The sequence below is a fragment of the Helianthus annuus genome, chromosome 8 (genome assembly GCF_002127325.2).
Source record: "Helianthus annuus cultivar XRQ/B chromosome 8, HanXRQr2.0-SUNRISE, whole genome shotgun sequence".
NCBI lineage: Eukaryota > Viridiplantae > Streptophyta > Magnoliopsida > Asterales > Asteraceae > Helianthus > Helianthus annuus.
The window spans coordinates 146,840,271-146,850,579 of NC_035440.2; positions in this window are offsets into that span (position 1 = coordinate 146,840,271).

Consider the following 10,309-nt stretch of genomic DNA (forward strand, 5'->3'; position numbering starts at 1 on the left):
CTATAAGGAATCAAACATTCCATACTACACCATACTCCTTCCACCATTCAATTTGCAGGGCGTTTTCAATTTACTAATTCTTACTTATCCGTCATAATTTAAAGCACTTTACTTACCTCGATTTCATTCCATACTACAACGACCCGTAAATCAGATCTGTCCACATTCTTCACGAGTACTAGCCGTACCAGGCTAGATTTCATTCATCCATGTAATGTGCCTCCACTCGTACGCATCATTCCACCAATTCTGTTGGTTTCATCACATCAAGGATTCTAACATTTTCATCAAGAAATTTAACAGTTAGTACATTTCATTTCTCGCACGAAACTCTTTCATTCTAGTTACTTATTTCATCAACCTTCATAACTTGATCTTTCAAGGCTAACTGACATTTCTTATTTATCGTATATGCATCGAGGTACACATTCGTACTTCTTTCCATTCATCCTTACTTGCAAAGACATTCATTACATTATTTCGGTACTCATGACCAAGCTTACCCTTCTCATTCATACTTAAATTATTGTCCGGGTCGTAGCCCGCCCTACATTATGACTCCTACGGATCGGTTACTAACACATTTAACACACAACGGGTTTAAAACTTCTTTCTTTCATTTTAAAACTTAGGTTTGCGTGTCCATTACGATCATTCTTTTGTTCATTTACTTTACATTTACTCATAGAACTCGTTTGACATAACTACGGTCAATTATTGACACAATTCTGATGTGGGTAAATTTTATCCTTTATATGTTTTAAATCCATCTTGCGGATTCAAATGTAATATCCATACCTTTTACTACTTCTTTATTTTGAATCTGTCTAGCGGTTTCTAACCAACCATTCATACATTTTCTTCCTTCTATGATTTGAATCCGTTTCGCAGATTCAAGCATATCATTCCTGCATTTCATTCCTTGAATCCGTCTTGCGGATTCAAACATTCCATTCGAGCCTTTCATTCCTTGAATCCGTCTCGCGGATTCAAACATTCCATTCATATCTTTCATTCCTTACACGTGTTGAATCCGTCTTGCGGATTCAAACATGTCATTCATACTTCATTCCTTTCATGCTTCGAATCCATCTCGCGGATTCTAACACATCATTCATACTTTCATTTCTTTCATGTTTCGAATCCGTCCCGCGGATTCTAACATATCTTTCATACTTTCATTTCTGAAAGTCTTACATTTCTCTTCACCCCCACGTCCACCTACTACCTAATTCTAACAGTCATACCTGTAACAACTATCACGGTCTCACGAACATCATACGTTTCTTGTGTACTGGCCAAGTATACAATCCACATACTAGTTTCGTGTCTTCATGTAATCGCCACCTTATGTCCGCAGAATTAAGTTTCGGCACGTGTAACATTTTTAAAACTTCCTTACCATATCATTATTATATTTCATTTAAAATTTTCTTTCACTTGCTTAATTATACCATTTCATGCACCCATAAGCTAAATCTACGTACCTCGGTCAATATGTCATATTACATACCTTGGTGCCGGCGCTAGACCGCATTTACAGATCATCCTTTCCAAGCAATCATGCTGACCTTACACATAACATACTGTTAGTTATCTTCAAATACATACTTAAGCACATACTTATTTTGGCTTCTACCCTTAGATCTTGATCGAGTCTTGAATTGTACGGGTCCTCGTCACAAGAGCACACAGGTTTGAGTTCAGGTATTTACCTCCTCACACTTGATTTCTCTCAAACCAGGGCTCTGATACCAACTTGTAAGACCCTAACACGCTTTAACTGAAAGGACGCAGCGGAATTACGTGCCATAAAATTTCTTTCATTAAAAACGTTTTGACCTACTTGAAAGTTCATTATAAAATAACCTTTTTACATTATACGCATCCTTCGTACTCATTTACAAAATGAAAGTATAACTTATGTCTATCAATTTACAAACTCAAGCATTCCCCTACAATCTATCTTGTGACTCGGTCTTTGATCGTTACACCTCATGATGATAATCTGTGATTCGTACAACCTGCACCCACCACAAACATTCACAGCATTAGCATACATCATATACAAACAAGATTCTTAATCAAGTAGTCACGCTACGTTCTATCTACATATACTTTCCGTCCCGTTATCTTCCTTGATTTAATCATTCCATCCGGGTGTCTAATCCTTGACGAACTTCAATATAGTACCTGCACTATGTTTCATTCTCGAGGCACACTGTTAATAACGTCAATACTTAAATGTATTGAAACCACGTATACAATACATACATAAGTGCGTACATACATTTCTACTCACATACCTACATACATACATAACTACATACAAACATACCTTCTCACATACATATGTACATACATAACTACATAGAAACATACCTACTCACAAACATACATCCATACTTAACTGCATACAAACATACCTTCTCACATACATATGTACATACATAACTACATAACTACATTCAAACATACATACATACATACATACTACATACAAACATACCTTCACTCACACGTCCATGTACTTACATAATTACATAAATACATTCATACATACATACATACATACTAACTCGTATTCATGATTACTTATTAGCTTAAGCGTATTGGGATGAAGTTAAATTTATACATACATACCCATATACTTAGTTCATTACCCCGCATACTTGCTCCCACATCCCGATCTTGCCCACACATCATAACGCTTTTAAATGCCCTTCGGGTAGGTTTCGGATCATAAGAATAAGTTCCAAACTCACCCGTAACTTACCAAGCCTTTCGATAGGTTTGAGGAACATTATAAAGACTTAACGAGGCTTGGAATGGGTCCACGGGGTCCGAATTCGAAGGAAAAACAAAGAAATCCATAAACTTTTCATTTGCATCTGACCTCCACCGTAAGCTACGGTGGCTACCGTAGCTTACGGTGGCCCCAAAAGGCTTACAGTAATTCTAAACTGCCTTACGGCAGAAAAGGAAACCCAGCTCCTACCGTAGCTTACGGTGGGCACCGTAAGCTACGGTGATGCCCAGTTCATCTCCCCAAATTAATAGTAAAACCCGCATAACTTGTTCGTTTTGCATCCGTTTCACTTGAAACTTGCTCCTAAACATCCGCAAAACAATTCCTTACATATTAGTCTAAGAACCCTTACCCGGGTCCTTAATCATTACAAATTTTATTACTGTTATCCCACTTATTCTTATTTATTCGACCCGTTTGGTCCCACAAACTACTTCCGACTATCTAGATCATTACTTCTCTTAATACCCTCATTCATTTTATATCATACATAATTTCCCTTCATTCATATACAAGAAAGTTCTTATGTATACTAAGAAGTAAGTCGGGAGTCACTTACCTTAATCGCTAGTGTTCATGCTTGCTTCCTCGCTTCTGCTTGACCCGTTAACCTTCCGTTCTTGAGTCCATGCTAATGTGATTCCTATCCTTTCATGTCATCACAATCACATTATGGTTAGCATGCATGCTCATTCATACTAACATTCGTTTCCTTCCATTCATACATTACTTGACTTTTTATTAATCAATTACCACATACATAAGGCATAGACTAAAAGTCACCTTGGTCCATATTCACGCAACTCAATTATCATCATACATGGCACATAGATCGTCTACTACGATACACATGACTTCTCTACTATTACAATCATGTCCGAAAGGTTAATCATGCTATATATTCATTATTGACTTTCAGGAAGTCAAATGTTCTATTTACACACATTCAACTTATGAACATATGTCCATCTTAATAAGGTAAACTATTGTGACACCTGTGTCACTTCAACCATCAAACAAATGCCAAACCAATGAAATATTGTATTTCATACTTGGGATTTGTAAAAATATGTGTATCATTTGCACACATCAACTCTTGTTCGATTTTAAGCTTTAAATCGCTTTCTGGAGGGTTATACGCGCTCTGATGCGTAAAAATAACCAGTTTAATCCAACGAACACTCCAGAATAGTGACATAGGCTTAACATACCTTAACCTATACCTAACTTAGAGATAAGTTTTGAAGGCTTTGGTATGACAAAAACAAGTTTATTCGCTTACAGGGACTAAACTTGACAACCTGCGAAAGTATGACAATTCGTACTAAAACAGACATTCCGGAACATGACCATAAGTTAAACACACCTTAAATATCCTTTGCAAAGCTTAGAAATAGGCTTTGTGGTGTTCGGTGTGCTAAAATAAACTTTTGGGTCATTTAGGGACTAAAAGCGTCAAAAAGTGCACAAGTTTCACTTCGCGCATAACTTACATTTTGAATACATCCGGACGTCCAAAAATTTATGTAAGCACTAAAATAATTTATTATAGTGTTTGGCATAAGAAAAATCCATTCGTCGCGTCATTTGGATCGTTTTTCGCACTTATGCGCATTCCGTCGTAATTAACCGAACATCGTGATTGTACGACCAAACGAACCAACATCTGACATATTTTTGAGCATGTTTCATGTCTACAATGTTTAGGCCTCATTTTAGGGCCTTAAAGTTGGCTTTATGGGCCTTAGAAGTGTCGGAAATGGCTTAAACATGCAACAGGGACCAAAACTGCCATTTCTGAAAGTATGTGCAGATCAGACATGCCCAGGCGGGCCGCCTGAGTTTTGTCTGATCCTGACGCGGGCTGCATGGCCCCTACAGCTGTAGAAACTTTGTTTTCTTGCAAAACTTGGCCTTTCAAACACTCCAAAGGGCAAAGCCCTTTCACAATCAGTAGAGTTAAGATCATTTTAAGCCACCACAACATCTTGACAAGTGTACGCATAAGATCATGGCACGATATTCAAGAAACGATCCTAACGGCTTTACTTTTCCTATAAATACCCACCCCCCCATTTGTGTTAAAACCCACAAAACTGATCAAAGAGCTCTAAGTTGATGCTATTGCTTCATACCTGAGCTCCTGGATCAAGTTTAGCTTTCGGGGACCCTTCGTAAGTGTTCTTCCGTTCTTTTAATCGCTTTCTAGTCCGAAAGTCAAAGTTTTCTTTGACTTTCTGCGTTGACCAGCCTATGGTCAACACGAAGTTCGTTGGAACTTCATAACGTGAGCGTGATCACGATGGTTATAGTCCCTAGTGACTACACCTACTGATCACCACGTTATCTAGGCTCAGTGACGAGTCGTAGTTTCGGCCAAAATGCGCCTTTCTTGTGTATTTTGTAACCAAACTACTCGTGAGTATCAAAACCGTTTGTTTACCAAACCTGTTTTCTAAACTTAGTTAAGCATGTTCTAACATGCTTAGCTCGTCACTCTTAGTTTAGTGTTTATTTAGGGTCGTAAGGTAAGTGATCTAAACAATCGCTTATACTTTCGAACCCGACCCATTTGGTCGATCATTAAGATCCGACCAAACACTTTAGGTGACCATAGTTGTATAGGGAATAACCTTCCGAGGTTATACCTTATGGTCACAATGTTAGGCGTTCCAAACGCGTTCTACGCGAACGACGCGTTAAGGTAACATAAGCTACCTAAACGGGTCGTAATGGGTCGTAAGCACTTAGGTTAGGTTTCATTTTAGTATGTAGGCTTTGTTAAACCATATTACACGAGTCTCCATACTCGTTTGGTTTACGAACCCGCGTACTATCCTATCCTTCCGATTTTGGTCCGGTATATTAATATAGCTACCTATTAGGTGCCGTTGATATCCGTGATTTCTAGCATTATTTCGTTGTTATACAAGAACATCAAAGCAATCTCAGGTGAGCACATAGTTCCCCTCTTTTACTATTTTCAACTGTTTTGGGGTTAAGCATGTGTACATATCTGTTATTTTCATGATTTCAAAGTATAATTGATTATACATGTTAGTACTTATCTTTTGACAAACTAAATGACTATCTATGGTTTAAACACTGATTTTTCAAAGATTATGAAATAAATTGTTGGAATAGTACTTATTTTTGTTCACCAGACCGATTGGTAGTATGATATAGCGCTATAGGACTAGACACCCCATTCCTGTTGTCATGGAATGTCTGAAACCAATTTGTTTCTCCATCCAAATAGGGATTTCCTTTGTGGTATCCTTATAGTCTCAAAGGTGTAGTTTGATGCACTAGGTCTCAATGAATTCTTAAATCGCACCTTTAAAGTATATTTTGATATACTCCCAAAAGTACAGTTTGATATACTCTCATGTGTGGTAATTGTACAGAACCAACATATACATTTCATCAACAAACCAAAACATATTTTTAATATGTTATTTACAAATCCAAAGTATACTTTTAATATGCTACTATAAGGTTATTCGTTTAACCTTACATTATTTTACAAAGCATAACTTTTGATTTATTCAAACACTTTGTTTTGTACATTTTTACTTTTAGTTTAAGAAATCCCATTTTACTTACCATACATAACTTTTGTTTATACATTACATGGTTTACATTTAACTTGAGTTATACAATAACATTGGACTATTGGTTTAAACAAGAACATTCTATATTGGTGGTTTGGTTTGCATAAGTGACTTAAGTAACGAGGCGTGTGTAATATGATACAAGCATGGTGGATACGCCGCTGGTACTTCCTATATATAATGTTTGTATGGTATTACATATCGTAGCGTTATTTGAATCATTTCAATTTAAGTCATATAACACTTTATACAAATAACATACTTTTCATAAGACATTGTTTTACAACAACTTATCTTATACAAACTCATTTTTACTAGGTTATCCATTTAACCTTACATTTAATTATACATATAATCTGATCTTATCGTTTTTCAAATGATTTACAAGACAAAGCAAATTACAAGGTTCATGACTGACTGTTAATAAACGTTTTCTTTAAACTCAAGTCATGAATCCTATATTCACAAAACCTATGTATCTCACAGGCATTTTTATGCTGACGTACCTATTTTACACATGTTTTAGGTGCTGTCTTGAGATGATTGTTGATACATGCTACATTTAGGATGGACTCGTGCCTTAGCAACTTTAAAACTTGGAAGATCATAGTTGTACTTATTTGATTGTATTAGAACAATGAGTTCATTTGATCAATAAAACAATATTTCAATTTCCATGTGTTATGAAACAATGATTCTGTTACAACACTCCCCGACGTTTCCGCCACGTTTTGTTGTTCCACGTGGTCGGGGTGTGACAGAAAAGTTGGTATCAGAGCCAATGGTTATAGGGAATTAGGTTATTAGTAATGCTTTGACCTAGACTATAACCTTCCTAGGACCCTAACACAAGTTTCCTTGTGTTTAGTTTTAAAACAATACCGTCACTTATTCTTAGGTGACAACCACAATAATAACATAAATTTCTATCCCGCTTTGAAAACTAATCATCTGTTCTAGGATGATTTATTATATGGTTTTGAACCCTTTTAGTTTTCAAATCCCATCAAAGTTGGTCTAAATAATGTGAACACATGCAAACTGGAAGGGTGGGTGCCTGTACCCTGAGTTTTCTGTCTAAAGCTAGAGTGTTCGTACAAATCCACATAATCGAACCAGTCACTCTTACCTGGGAACTCTTGGGGTGAGTGTCCACTTATAGGCAAGCATGTCTTCGAGATACATTATTTTTGACCTATTTACTTTGATTAATCACTGGGGTCGTTTGTTGCTTTGTAGTAACAAACAAATGACCACTATCCTTGCTTTCATCAGATTTGTTTCATCTCATTCTTTTCGTCTAATTCTCTCACTCGTTTCCTCTCATGTTTCCTCTTTTAGAATGCCTCCCCGACGCGACAATCAGATAGCGAATGCCAAACTGGCGAAAATCATCGCGCAGCAAATGGTTGCTGCCTTCCCAAATCTTTATGCTCAAATGATTCAAGCCATCAACAACAACAATGCTCCATGCAATTTCAAGAATTTTAACTCGGCTAAACCGCTCAAGTTTAGTGGTTCTGAGGGAGCAACTGGGCTTCTTCAATGGTTCGAGAGCATTGAGAATACTTTCCGTCACGTTCACTGTCCTGAAAATCGCAAGGTCGAGTTTTCTTCGAGTGTGTTTCAGAAAAGGGCTCTTACGTGGTGGAACGGGGTTATGAGAGACCGCGGTGCTGAGGTTGCATTAGCACAGACTTGGGCCGAGCTTAGGGCTCTTATGATGAAGGAATTCTGTCCTCGTCATGAGCTAAGGGCTCTAGAAAGGGAATTTGATGATTTGAAGCAAGACAGTGGGGAACATCGAGCCTATACTGACCGCTATGAGGAATTGAGCTTGTTATGCCCTGCTATGGTTACGCCTCTGGATAAGGCGATTGAGAAATACATTGATGGTCTTCCTGACGTAGTTCAGGATATCGTTACTGGCAGTAACCCTACTACTGTTAGACAAGCCATTGAATTGGCTGCCACTCTGACTGAATCCCATATCAGGAAGCGCAAGCTGTTTCGGAAGGGCGACTTAAGACCATCTGACAAGACTGCTCATGTGGAACCAAAGGAAGAAAATGCTGAGGTGTCCAAGAAGAAGAAGCGCAAAGCCTCTCAAAGCTACGCTGTAACTGCTCAAGACAAACAGGTTGCACCAAACCAGCCAGCACAACCTCGTAAAAGACAGAACTATGTTGGTACCGAACCTTTGTGCAACAAGTGCAACCGTCATCATCTAGAGCAAGAGCAGTGTCACAAATGTACCCACTGTGGGCGGTTGGGACATTTGATCAATGTTTGTCGTTATGCAAATCAAGCTGCTGCAAACCCTGCTGCTGTTCAAGCACGGTTCCCTCCAGGGTCATGTTATAACTGTGGTGACCTTACCCACATACCTCCAGCGCGTGGACGAGTGTTCAACATCAATGAGGCAAACATGAACAATGATGCAGCAGTGAACAATTAGTGTTTTGTATTTCCTTGGTTGTTATCTTGTGACACTTCAAGACAATTCCGTTGTTACATAAATAAAGATTTGTTGTTTTTATTTCTGCAAAATTTATGTGTTTGTGTGAATGCTTGATGAAACCCTATGATGTCAACCCAAAGACAAACTACTCGTATGGTTCTGTCATATTATGATCACTTGTGATCTCCCCAAGAACCTTAAACTCTCGTTTCTTTTAAGAAACAAAGCTAAACTCTTATTAAGAATCCCTCTATCTTTATAGATAGATCTTTAAAAATCATTAAAGTGCCAAATGCAATCCATGGATTGGATTCCTAGTGTGCTTTAAATATCCATACCTAAAGGTAACAAAATAAACAATCAACTTAACTAAATTTGTGCTTATGTGCTTTCTTACATGTTTTGTGGTTGTATGTGATCCATCCAAATCCTCATAGAATCTTTCATATCTCATACGAGAGATTCATAATAGGATATCCAAAGATACTATCTTAAACCCTTAATGGACTTCAACATTGTAGTTAAGTCCCTCGGGTTATAAAGTATTATTCTATAACTGGACCTCTTGAATGGTCTGGTTAAACAGATTGATTTTGAAAATCTGATTAGAAATATCATGTGATGATGTAACTAAAAAGGATCCCTTAAGTGGTCTGTTTAAAGAGATCGTACGACGGTCTAGTTAAGAAGATCATATGTTGATCTAGTTTAAAAAGATCGTTCGTTGATCTAATTAAAAGGATCCTTTGGTGGTCTAGTTGAGTCGCTTCATGTTTATTCAAGTAATTATTCCTACGCATTATGAAATGGACTGTGCGGACTGTGCAAGGAATTACGTAATTATGGAGGCCTACATAATTATGGAATTCAGTGCACAGGAGCCACAGGAAGCTTCGTCATGTGTTAAGACCTAGTGACAAGAATAATGATACGGGAGAAGTCTTGGACCTCGACCAATGTCATTTATTCTCACACTCCCCCAATTCTGATCTCAATCACACACCAAGTTTCCTATGATAAGCCTTCATAAGAAACGTTCATCTGTCCGTAGTCAAGGAATTCACTTTGAGGGTTAACAAATTCGCTAAGAGTCCTAACATGGCCCAGAGTTTTACTTAAGGGTTCAATGGATCTATTAGAAGGCGAAACCGTCACAGCTGTCCTCACAAGTTTCCTCTAGAATTAAATTTCGGGACGAAATTTCCTAAAGTAGGGGAGACTGTGACACCTGTGTCACTTCAACCATCAAACAAATGCCAAACCAATGAAATATTGTATTTCATACTTGGGATTTGTAAAAATATGTGTATCATTTGCACACATCAACTCTTGTTCGATTTTAAGCTTTAAATCGCTTTCTGGAGGGTTATACGCGCTCTGATGCGTAAAAATAACCAGTTTAATCCAACGAACACTCCAGAATAG